Genomic DNA, 12,574 nt, shown 5'->3' with positions numbered 1-12,574 from the left:
GCTAGAGCAATCCCAAACGAGCAGGAGTATGGTTTTACACCGCAAGGAAACCCAAACCTGGATAACCGCTGCGTCACTGGTCCACTCCCGCTAGCTCGCTCTCGCCGTAGCCTCGCCATGGTTAGCTGCAGGGAAAACCCCCTTGGGCGCCAGAGTGTCGGGGCGGTAGGAACGAGTGCACCCTAGAGTTCGAACCTTTGGGTCCCCGGAGCCCAGTTTCTGATAGCAGCCACCAAGGGAAGAAAAACCCCTTTGGCGCCTTCCTACTTGCCCCCTTGTGAACCAAGTTTCCTTCCACCTCTTGGCCTTTTTAGGTCCATTGATATTTAAATTAAATATAAAATGTTCTAAATGCCTCTAGACAAATTTATATATTTTTAACATCTCCTGAAACATTTTCCACCTATATATAATTTATCAGTAATACCCGGTATTACCTGATACTCTTTGAAAACCTTCAGGTGACTTCAAACGCTTCTAGATCCTCTCAAAACTATTTCAAATATTCATCAAATAATTCCACAAATATTTTCTCATGACTCCCGCACTTCTAACACTCAGTGGATCATGATTACCTTAAGCTTGTGACCCCATAGGTTCGATAAGTCATAGACATGAATGAAATCTTTCGTTCAATGACCGACAGTGGTACCGTGGCCGTCTGTATCGGACCCTATGAGTACACGAATGATATTTGAGTGAACCTTTTGTTATCATGTGATGTTACCTTTGCTTCCTGATTCAATAAAAAACCCGAGATGCATCAGTATCCTCCCGAGTCATCATCATGCTCTTGATACTGAAACGGGAGTGCTCACCTCGGGCCAAACGGGCCAGAAGTGGAGTAGGCTGAGCGCGACTGGGCCAGATCTGGAGGCCAGCAGGCAACCCATGTGCGAGGTGGGCACAGGCCGTGCCTGGCGAAGGCGCGCAGGAGAGACTTGGCGGTCCAGCGTGCGAAGCAGAGGGAGCGAGCTCAAGTTGCTGCTACTCGTTTCTGAAGAACAAAAACATCAGCAGGTGTGTAGCGATGTAGAAGACAATGCAGTGGGGGCTCGGCGACAGGGTCGATGGGAACCGGCCGAAATGGGTGGAACGGAGCACCGGGAGACACCTAGGTTCAGATCTAGCGAGGGACGCAGTGCAGACGATGCTCCAGGTGGCGGTCGGTGGCTTGAGCGCCTGATTCCTACATGATGCAGGTAGGAAAACGAGGCAGAGGAGGGCGCTCAGGAACGGCGGGAATCAAGCACGGAGGAGCAGGGCATGGAGGATCCAGGCGCACACGGGAAGAACTTGGCGATGGCGGCTTCCTTCCTGCAGCTCCTGCATGGACGCACCTGGGAGAGAGAGAGAGCATGAGGGGGAAAGAAACTAGGAGAAGAAAGAGAAAGGAAGGAGAGGCGCGAGCATGCCTGGCCTGGTGCTCGCTGGAGATTGAAGCAACGTAGACGAGCTGCTCGTGATCCCCTCGGAATCGAGCAGTGGAAGTGGCCTCGGCACGGACGAGCGTTCTAGCTCGATGCAGAGGAAGACGACGGACGACGGCTTGGTGGGACTTGGTGCGGGCGTGGAAAACCGGCAGAGGAGCATGCTCCAGTCTAGATCCAGCTAGATCGACAGCAAGGCGGGAGGCAACGACGGCAGCCATGGCGCAGTGGAGAAGTGAGGCATATGTCGGCGACGCGAGGTGGGGCTCCGGTGGCCTGGCTGGCCAGAGAGGTGGCCCGCGGGGCTGTTCTCCTGCTCGGGATCGAGCAAGGAGGAAGCTACAGGGATGGGGCTTGGGGTGATCTAGGCCGTTGGATCCTCAGTCCGACGGCTCACATCGGGTGGAGGACTCTGGATTGTACTCCCTCAGTTTTTATTTAGTTCGCATATTAGCTTTTGTGAAAGTTAAGCTTTACAAACTTTGACCAAGTTTATATACAAAAATATTAAGATATACAATAAGAAATCAACAACATTAGATTTATTATTAAATGTACTTTCACATCGTATAGATTTATTATGATAAATGTCTATATTGTTTTCTATTAACTTGGTCAAACTTTACGAAGTTTGACTTCAGTCAACTCTAACTGCAGCGAAGAGATTGGTGGATTTAAAATATCTCATTCTTGACAACATGTGAATCATGAAACACGAACTCAAATTGTCAAGAATGACATAACACCACATCAAATGATAAGGTAGAACGAATTGTACTTCAGAATGCAAGATGAAGGCTGCTTGGACTCCACGAAACAAAATATCTGTTGAACACCATGGTTATTTTAGAGTATAGCTTGGTGGATCTTAACTTCGAGAAAAATATTGAAGAACAATTGAAGAATGAAATGAAACCTTGATGAACCACCATGGTGAGCCTTCGTGAGAACTCCGGAAATAAAAGGATGATAAAATGAAAGAGAAGTTGAGAACACAAGGTGACGCCTTGCAATGATTTAGATGGAGCTTCACGATGATATGACTGCGAAAACTTTGAACTCCAAAAAAGAAAGATGAAACCTAGAATTGATACCATTAACGGACTCCAAAAAAGTAAAGATGAAGCATCTCGAACTGAGAATGTGATATGAAGGACAACTCCAGAGAGAAAGATGAATCACCTGGATGAACCAAGAACAAGAATTATGTTATGTGTATCCTTCACCAATTTAGATTGATGACAAGCAACGGATTTGGCTTACTACTTATTCTCGTAGAAATGATTAAGATAGATATAGCACAAACATAAATAAGGTCTTCAACGAATCGTCGGTAGGACATGAAAGAACGAACGAGTTGATTCGATAATGAAGGAAGATAAATCTTGAATGAACCACCGTAAGAATTGAAAACAAACGAAGTAAAGGGATGAATCACCGGTAAGAATTTGAAAACGAATGTAGATACTTGGGGAAATTTAGATACAAGAAAATGAAGAGATAACGAGCTGGCTATGGAATACTTGAGTGATGCACCGGTAAGATTGGGAGAACGAGAGCTGAAAGCTGGAATGAATAATTCTGAGATGATGGGCTCCGGAGAATCAAAATGAAAAGACTCCTGAATTGCTCCGGATGGGTGAAAAGAATTCTCACAATCCAAAACAATTATGAGAGGATGGCATAACGCTAGAACCATGAATCTTCGATAGAACGGACCAAGATTTAGAGGAAACACTTCTTTGGTCTTCAAAGTCTGATAATGATGACGAGATACAACACCATGAATTATTGAGGTTGTCCGGAATGAAGAATAGGAAGGGGTAGCCAATGATGAAAAGAATTTGAAAGATCTTGGAGAAAGACATATGACTGATGATAATCCATTCTTACGTAACCCTTTGAATGAATTTGAGAATAACTCCAGAAAAAATAGAAGATTCATGTAAGATCCTGGGAAAAGACCCGTGGGTTAGGTCCCACTCAAAAGAAAACACCGTGGAATGATTTAAAAGATAGATTGCATTGGTTGAATTAAATGGCTTGAATGAGATAACATTCTCGAACTAGGTTGAATGGATTGAGAATGCAAACGAATATTCTGAGATATCTTCGCACTCCGAAACAAATGAATAGTGAGAGGTGAATGATTAAGAGGTGCACCGGCATGAGAACATGAGAAAACAATTGAAACGAGGAAAAGGATATGATCAACACCAAAAGATTGCATTGAAACCACCGGAGAAGATAAGAGAATAAAGAATGATAAAGTTGAAGCTTCCTTTAGCATCTTCATGAGAATCACCGAATAAGAACATTGAAGCAAAAATAATGAAGAGACTTCACAGCAATAAAATGGATGCTTGATTAAGATATATGAGTCCTTGAATAAAAGGGTGGGAGGGCGGAAAAAGCAAAGGCAACTTGGGGCAGATGGAATAAACACCGTTGAGAAAACTTAGAATTGATCTTGGAGATGGGGAGAATGATGGCATCGTCTCGAAGAGAAACACACCAGTTGGAAATAGAATTAAGATGGCAATCTCGATGATCAAGAAGGATTAGTATCCATATAGGAATACAAGAACACCACTTAGAAAAGGTAAGGAATCCACATTTGACTTCGAAGCAACTCGAATACCACAACTTAAAACAAAACAAAGGATTGGCTTGCAAAAAAAGCTAGAAACAAACATATGATAGAGATTTTGTCTGAAGTATTCGCCCTGGGGTCCGCGCGGGCTCGATCGTATGTCACCATCATGTACAAGGCAGTGCACATGACATATGAAGCGTCCCCAATCAGCATAGCCAAGGACTCTTTAATACACAACGAGACCACTGTAAAAACCAACCATGGTCAGGCGGACCACTAGACGTCGAACCCCAAGCTCATATCATGCATCTGTCGAAAATATATCCTAGGAGATACTTGAATTCCCACCTATAAACTCCAGAAACTTTCTGGTTATGCAATCTGGTGTTAGGGATATAGGGGAAGCATAATATCTCACCCAAACTAACAATCCCTATATCCAGTTTTACCCATTCCGCGGAGGAAGTGGTGGAGGAAGACTACCCTCTCGTGAGGTTCCGGGGTAGGGACGATCTGCCCTGCAGCGGGCAGCCGATGCGCAATATTCGCGGGTAAGTATCCGGCTCCGCGCAGCTTTTTGATGTGTCCCTCCGTGACGGAGGAAGCCATCCACTTGCCTCCCGCTCCAGACATGTTTGGAGAAGGTTGAGGAGAAGGATGTGGACTTGGGCGTCAGAGCTCGAGTGCGCAAGGACGGATGAGCAAGGAGGAAGAAGGCATGGGTAGAAAAAGGTTAAACCTTATCCCTTTATAAGGGCGGCCGAAACTATGTGCCCCCACTAGCCTAGTAAAACTTGCTTATCCCTCAAGCGTTGTAATTGATGGCATGGTTGGGTTACCCAAGCCCGTATTGATGAGAATCCCGTAATAAGGGGGACACGATCTCTGCTTGGACAAGACGTGTCAAGAAACTGCCTCGCGTTATGTGCCGGGCTAGTTAAAGAAAAACGGTTCGAATAATCACCGAGCCATGGCGTGATGTCATGTTGCCAAAACGTGTCAGCAGATTATATTTGTGGAAATATTTTTCTCTCGACGGTGGTATGTGGAACTTATTTTGCAGGGTCAGACACTATTCTTTTATTCGAACTCTTATGTGGTGTATCCGGAGGAGGAACCCGTCTTGCAATGCCGAAGACAACACTGCGCGCCGGACTCATCGTCACTAAAGCCTGGTTTAGTGGCTACTGAGGGAGTCCTGGATTAGGGGGTCTCTGGACAGCCAGACTATATCCTTTGACCGGACTGTTGGACTATGAAGATACAAGATTGAAGACTTCGTCTCGTGTCCGGATGGGACTCTACTTGGCGTGGATGGCAAGCTAGGCAGTATGATATGGATATCTCCTCCTTTGTAACCGACCTTGTGTAACCCTAACCCCTTCTGGTGTCTATATAAACTGGAGGGTTTTAGTCCGTAGGACAAAATACAATCATACCATAGGCTATCTTCTAGGGTTTAGCCTCTCCGATCTCATCGTAGATCAACTCTTGTAATACTCATATCATCAAGAATAAATCAAGCAGGACGTAGGGTTTTACCTCCATCAAGAGGGCCCGAACCTGGCTAAAACATCGTGTCCCCTGCCTCCTGTTACCATCTGCCTTAGACGCACAGTTCGGGACCCCCTACGCGAGATCCGCCGGTTTTGACACTGACAACGATGTCGTCCACATATGCTTCGACCGTCTTGCCAATTGTTTTCTCCAGGCATGTTTGAATCATGTGTTGGTAGGTGGCACTAGCGTTTTTCAGCCCTAAGGGCATAGTGTTAAAGCAGAAAGGCCCATATTAGGTAATAAATGCTGTTGCCGCTTGATCAGACTCCTTCATTTTGATTTGATGGTATCCGGAGTATGCATCTAGGAAACACAGTGAGTCGTGTCCTGCAGTAGCGTTAATGATCTGATCGATGCAAGGAAGGGGGAAGGGATCCTTAGGGCAGGCCTTGTTGAGGTCTTTGAAATCAAAGCATATGCGCCAGGATTTATCCTTCTTTGGTACCATCACCAGGTTTGCTAGCCTATCCGGTTGTTTTATTTCTCTGATGAACCCGACCTCAATTAACTTGGCTAACTCCTACCCCATAGCTTGTAGTTTGGGTTCGGAAAAGCGTCGCAGTGTTTGCTTGACCGACTTGTATCCCTTTAATATATTGAGGCTGTGTTCGGCCAATTTGCGTGGGATTCCTAGGATATCAGAAGGGTGCCAGGCGAATATGTCCCAGTTCTCGCGTAGGAACGCGCGTAATGCAGCGTCAACCATCGGGTCCAACTGTGCTTTGATAGAAGTTGTCTTCTTGGGGTCCGTCGGGTGAACTTGAAATTTAACTATTTTGTCTGCTGGTCTGAAGGAGGTGGATTTGGGACGTTTATCGAGGATTATGTTGTTCCTATCCACCGTGGAACATGGTGCGGTGAGTTCCCCGGCCGCTAGGGCTTCGGCCAATGCCTCAAGGGCCAGGGATGCGGTTTTATTTTCGTCACAGAGTGCTATATCCGGGTCACTAGAGATAGTGATAACACCATTGGGACCAGGCATTTTGAGCTTCATATACCTGTAATGAGGTATAGCTTGAAAGCGTGTGAATGCTTGTCGCCCTAACAGGTCATTATATCCACTGTTAAAAGGAGCCACCTGGAAGATTATCTCTTCAGACCAATAGTTTTTTGGTGTCCTGAATACGACATCCAGCTTAATTTTCCCCGAGCATCTTGCTTCCCTGCTGGGAATGATTCCCCTAAAGGATGTATTTCTCTATTCAATGCGACTCATGTCCATTTGCATTTTATTGAGCGTGTCCTCGTAGATGAGGTTCAGTTTGCTGCCACCGTCCATTAGCACTTTAGTAAGCCGAAAACTATCCACAATGGGGTTGAGGACCAGAGCGGCTAGTGCCTGGACTGCGCGGGATCTTGGTTCGTCGTTGGCATTAAATGTAATTGCCGTATCATTCCAAGGGTTTATTGCTGCTTCATGGCAGACTTCCGCAAGGTTGAGAAGCACCCGTTTGCGCCGATTGTTTGATGAGAAGGTCCCAAAGACTGTGAGAACTTCAGGATCGTGTTCCGAAGAGTACTTTCTGGTCTAGTACTGGTGAGTATACCCTCACCACTCTTGGCCACCTGCCGGAGTATCCAACATGCCCGTAGGCAGTGAGTTGGTTCGGTATCCGGCATCGTATGTATTTGGCAGGGCCTATCGAGCCATTCTTTGAAGAGAATTCGGTGTCCCATAAAGGGCTTGAATTTCTTATCCATGGGATGATGATTAGGTGCCCCATGTGGGTGCACCCTTTTTGCCCGTCCGGGCGATGGCCTAAAGGCCTGCGGTTCCCAGTGGGCTGTCTGAGTTTTCCACGCGCTTTCCATTGCGTAGTACTTCTGTACTATGCATGCCAAATCTGCGAACCGCAGGACACGGCAGCTATTGAGGGCATTAAGGATTCCTGAGGGAGTCCTGGATTAGGGGGTGTCCGGATAGCCGGACTATACCTTCGGTCGGACTCCTGGACTATGAAGATACAAGATTGAATACTTCATCCCGTGTCCGGAAGGGACTTTCCTTGGCGTGGAAGGCAAGCTTGGTGATACGGATATGTAGATCTCCTACCATTGTAACCGACTCTGTGTAACCCTAGCCCTCTCCGGTGTCTATATAAACCGGAGGGTTTTAGTCCGTAGGACGAACAACAACCATACCATAGGCTAACTTCTAGGGTTTAGCCTCCTTGATCTCGTGGTAGATCTACTCTTGTACTACCCATATCATCAATATTAATCAAGCAGGAGTAGGGTTTTACCTCCATTGAGAGGGCCCGAACCTGGGTAAAAACATCATGTCCCTTGTCTCCTGTTACCATCCGCCTAGACGCACAGTTCGGGACCCCCTACCCGAGATCCGACGGTTTTGACACCGACATTGGTGCTTTCATTGAGAGTTCCTTTGTGTCATCACTTTTAGGCCCGATGGCTCCTCCGATCATCAACGACGATGCGATCCAGGGTGAGCCTTTTCTCCCCGGATAGATCTTCGTATTTGGCGACTTTGCACTGCGGGCAATTCGCTTGGCCATCTGGAGCAGATCGAAAGCTACGCCCCTGGCCATCAGGTCAGATTTGGAAGTTTGAGCTACATGGCCGACCTCCGCGGAGACTTGATCTTCGACGGATTCGAGCCACAGCCGAGCGCTCCGCACTGTCACGATGGGCATGATCTAGCTCTGCCGCCGAACAGTGCCCTGGAGGCCGCACCCGCACCAGCTCCGACCCTTAATTCGGAGCCAACTGCGCCAATCAAGGATGGGTGGTTGGACACCGCCTCGGGGGCTGCAATCTCTACGGCGATCGAGCCGAACAACAGCCCTATTCTCTGTGAAGCCCGTGAATCCAAGGAGCTGGACTCCTCTACTCCAGACTCCGAGCCCTCCGCGCCCCTACCGATCGAATCCGATTGGGCGCCGATCATGGAGTTCACCGCCGCGGACACCTTTCAGCACTCGCCCTTCAGCGATATTCTGAATTCACTAAAGTCTCTCTCTTTATCAGGACATCCCTAGCTGGACTATGGTCAGCAAGGTTGGGATGCGGATGATGAAGAAATTCAAAGCCCACCCACCACCCACTTCATAGCCACTGTCGATGATTTAACCGACATGCTCGACTTTGACTCCGAAGACATCGACGGTATGGATGCCGATGTAGGAGACGATCAAGAACCAGCGCCTATAGGGCACTGAAAAGCCACCTCGTCGTATGATATATACATGGTGGACACCCCAAAAGAAGGCAATGGTGATGGAACAGCGGAGGATGACCCCTCCAAGAAGCAGCCTAAGCGCCTGCGTCAGCGGCGCCGCTCTAAATCCCGCCAAAGCAAAAATGGTTATTCCGGCACGGGAGATAATAACACCCCGGACAGTGCCGAAGACAACCACCTCTAGCAAGATTCAGCACAGGAGGATGGAGAAGCCAGCCCTCATGAGAGAGCAGCAGACACAGAGGTCGAGGACGATAATTATATGCCTCCCTCCGAAGACGAGGCAAGCCTCGACGACGACGAATTTGTCGTGCCGGAGGATCCCGTCGAACAAGAGCGTTTCAAACGTAGGCTTATGGCCACGGCGAGCAGCCTCAAGAAAAAACAGCAACAACTTAGAACTGATCGAGATTTGCTAGCCGACAGATGGACTAAAGTCCTTGCGGTCGAAGAGTATGAACTCGAACACCCCTCCAACACCTACCCAAAGCGCAGGTTGCTACCCCGATTAGAGGAGGAAGCACCTAAACCTACATCACCAGCGCATGATGCGGCCGACCGGCCACCCCGTGGCCGCGATAGAGAGGCCTCTCGACCCTCCACTCAAGCCGCACCCCGGCGCCGCTCAAAAAATACCAAGGCACGGGAAAATGCGCCAGACCTGCGAGATATATTGGAGGACAAGGCAAGGCCAACAAGATCGATCTATGGATCGCGTGGGAGGCCCACGGCACGAGACGGTAATCGTCACTCCGGATACAGTCAATCCGGTCGGGCCGAACAGAGTAGACAAAGCTCGTTTGAGTTGCCTCGTGATATAGTCCAATACAGAGGCGCCGCACACCCACTATGCTTCACAGATGAAGTAATGGATCATCAAATCCCCGAGGGTTTCAAACCCGTGAACATCGAATCATACGATGGCACAACAGATCCTACGGTATGGATCGAGGACTAACTCCTTTATATCCACATGGCCCGCGGTGATGACCTACACGCCATCAAATACCTCCCACTCAAGCTTAAAGGACCAGCTCGGCATTGGCTTAACAGCTTGCCAGCATAATCAATTGGCTGTTGGGAGGACCTAGAAACCGCATTCCTCGACAATTTCCAGGGCACTTATGTGCGACCACCAGACGCCGATGACCTTAGCCACATAATTCAGCAGCCAGAGGAATCGGCCAGACAATTCTGGACACGGTTCCTAACCAAGAAAAGTCAAATCGTCGACTGTCCGGACGCAGAGGCCCTAGCAGCCTTGAAGCATAACATCCGCGACGAGTGGCTTGCACGGCACCTAGGACAAGAAAAGCCAAAATCTGTGGCAGCCCTCACGACACTTATGACCTGCTTTTGCGCGAGAGAAGACAGCTAGCTAGCTCGTAGCAATAACATGACCAAGAGCCCTAGTAATTCGGATACCAAGGACAGCAGTGGCAGGTCACTTCGCAACAAGCAAAAGAGTCGTATTAATGGCGACAATGCCGAGGATATGGTAGTTAATGCCGGATTCAGAGGCTCTAAACCCGGTCAGCGGAAAAAGCCATTCAAAGGAAATACTCCGGGTCCATCTAGTTTGGACCGAATACTCGACCGCTCATGCCAGATACATGGCACCCCCGAAAAACCAGCTAATCACAACAACAGGGATTGTTGGGTGGTCAAGCAGGCAGGCAAGTTAAATGCCGAAAGCAGAGACAAGGGGCTGCATAGCGATGACAAGGAGGAGCCCCGGCCGCCGAACAACAGTGGACAGAAAGGTTTTCCCCCACAAGTGCGGACGGTGAACATGAGATACGCAACCCACGTCCCCAAGAGGGAGCGGAAGCGTGCGCTAAGGGACGTATACACGATGGAGCCAGTCGCCCCAAAGTTCAACCCATGGTCTTCCTGTCCGATCACTTTTGATCGAAGGGACCACCCCACTAGCATCCGTCATGGCGGATTCACCGCATTGGTTCTAGACCCAATTATTGATGGATTTCACCTCACTAGAGTCCTTATGGATGGCGGCAGCAGCCTGAACCTGCTTTACCAGGATACAGTGCGGAAAATGGGCATCGATCCCTCGAGGATTAAACCCACTAAAATGACCTTTAAAGGCATCATACCAGGTGTAGAGTCCAACTGTACAGGCTCAATTACACTTGAAGTAGTCTTCGGATCTCCGGATAATTTCCGAAGCGAGGAGTTAATCTTCGACATAGTCCCGTTCCGCAGTGGCTATCACGCACTTCTCGGGCGAACCGCATTTGCCAAGTTCAATGCAGTGTCGAACTACGCATACCTCAAGCTCAAAATGCCAGGCCCTCAAGGAGTCATCACGGTCAATGGAAACACCAAACGCTCTCTCTGAACAGAGGAGCATACGGTGGCTATCGCAGCGGAAGTACAAAACAGCCTCTCAAGGCAATTCTCTAGTCCAGCCATTAAACGTCTGGACACCGTCAAGCGCGCCCGGAGTAACCTACAACAAGACCGCCTGGCACGTTCCGAGCAAGCGTAGCAATGCGGCCCCAACCCCAGCCCTCGCGAACTTGCGAAACCAGTGTTGCGCATACATAACTACGCTCTGGAAATACCATGGGCACAGGGGGAGGGGCACCATCATGGCATGCCCGAAATGCGGCTTAAACCGCACTATGGACTGCCGACTTCTTCATTTTCTCTTACTTTCAGGACTCCACTCTTCGGAAGGCCTGTCCAGCAGTACAATTGTCGCACAAACGATACAACAACCAGGGGAGCAGAAAGCTACGCCGCACTATGGAACTCTAAGGTGGTCTCTATAACGAGCAGTATACCTGTTTCACATACCATTCCACAGTCCGCCCTGGAAAGGACATGTTAAATAGTCCCATCTTTTGCTTATTGCACTATTTGTATCGTTCTGCTTTGATCGCAGCTTTTTTAAATAAACAATGCATAGCTTCCGTCTATTATTGCATTACTCTTTTTTACGAATATATGTTCATTAATGACATGTTGCACCCGTACACTTTGGTATGGCCAATATGCCAGGGGCTTAAGTACCCCACAATATGGTGTGAGAAGTCCGAACACTTTCACAAGTCCGGCACCCTGAACTTATAGCATTATATGCATCGGCTCCGAATCATGTCTTGGGTCAATAGTTGGGTTTGCCCGGCTCCTATGTTTTGGTACCTTATGTTTCGTTATATCGGCTAAGGTAGCACTAGGAGAACTACTGTGATTGTGCCCCAGTTGAGCTGGGCTAAGCACCTCAGTAGAGAAAGCTAAAACTGACCGTCATGATGAGGCGAGAGCTGGTCGCTATTCGAGAGGTTTTCGAGTCCCTAAAGACTTATGCCGCTTAGAGCGAGGAGTCGGCTTTGTCCGGCCTAGGTGTGCATAGCGCCCCGAACTCGGTCTTCCGAACACTAGGGGCTTCGCCGAAATTTAAAATTATAGAATTCAATGGCTAAGTGAGAGTGTTCAAGCATTACAGTCCGGTTGCCTTGTTCGTTGTGTTGAGCGCCTGCCTCGAAGGACCCAAGAATGGGAAAAAGAGCGCTCATGTTTATCCCGAACACCCCAGCACTCGTGGCATGGGGGCAGAAGCCGACGACTCGCCATCTCTCAAATTTGATAAACGGCCGCACAGAAGGTAATATTTTAAATTCAAAAGCGTTACTTAGCGCATATGAACAAGTTTTCAGCATACAGGATCACAAATGCGAGTTTACTCAAAAAATACATCTTTCTAGCATTCATCCACTATAAGGCGGGCACCGTTCAGGACACCCTCATAATACGCTTCCGGGA

Source organism: Triticum aestivum, chromosome 4A (assembly GCF_018294505.1).
Source record: "Triticum aestivum cultivar Chinese Spring chromosome 4A, IWGSC CS RefSeq v2.1, whole genome shotgun sequence".
Lineage (NCBI taxonomy): Eukaryota > Viridiplantae > Streptophyta > Magnoliopsida > Poales > Poaceae > Triticum > Triticum aestivum.
The sequence above is the reverse complement of the archived record's forward strand: the minus strand, read 5'-3'. Positions refer to the sequence as shown.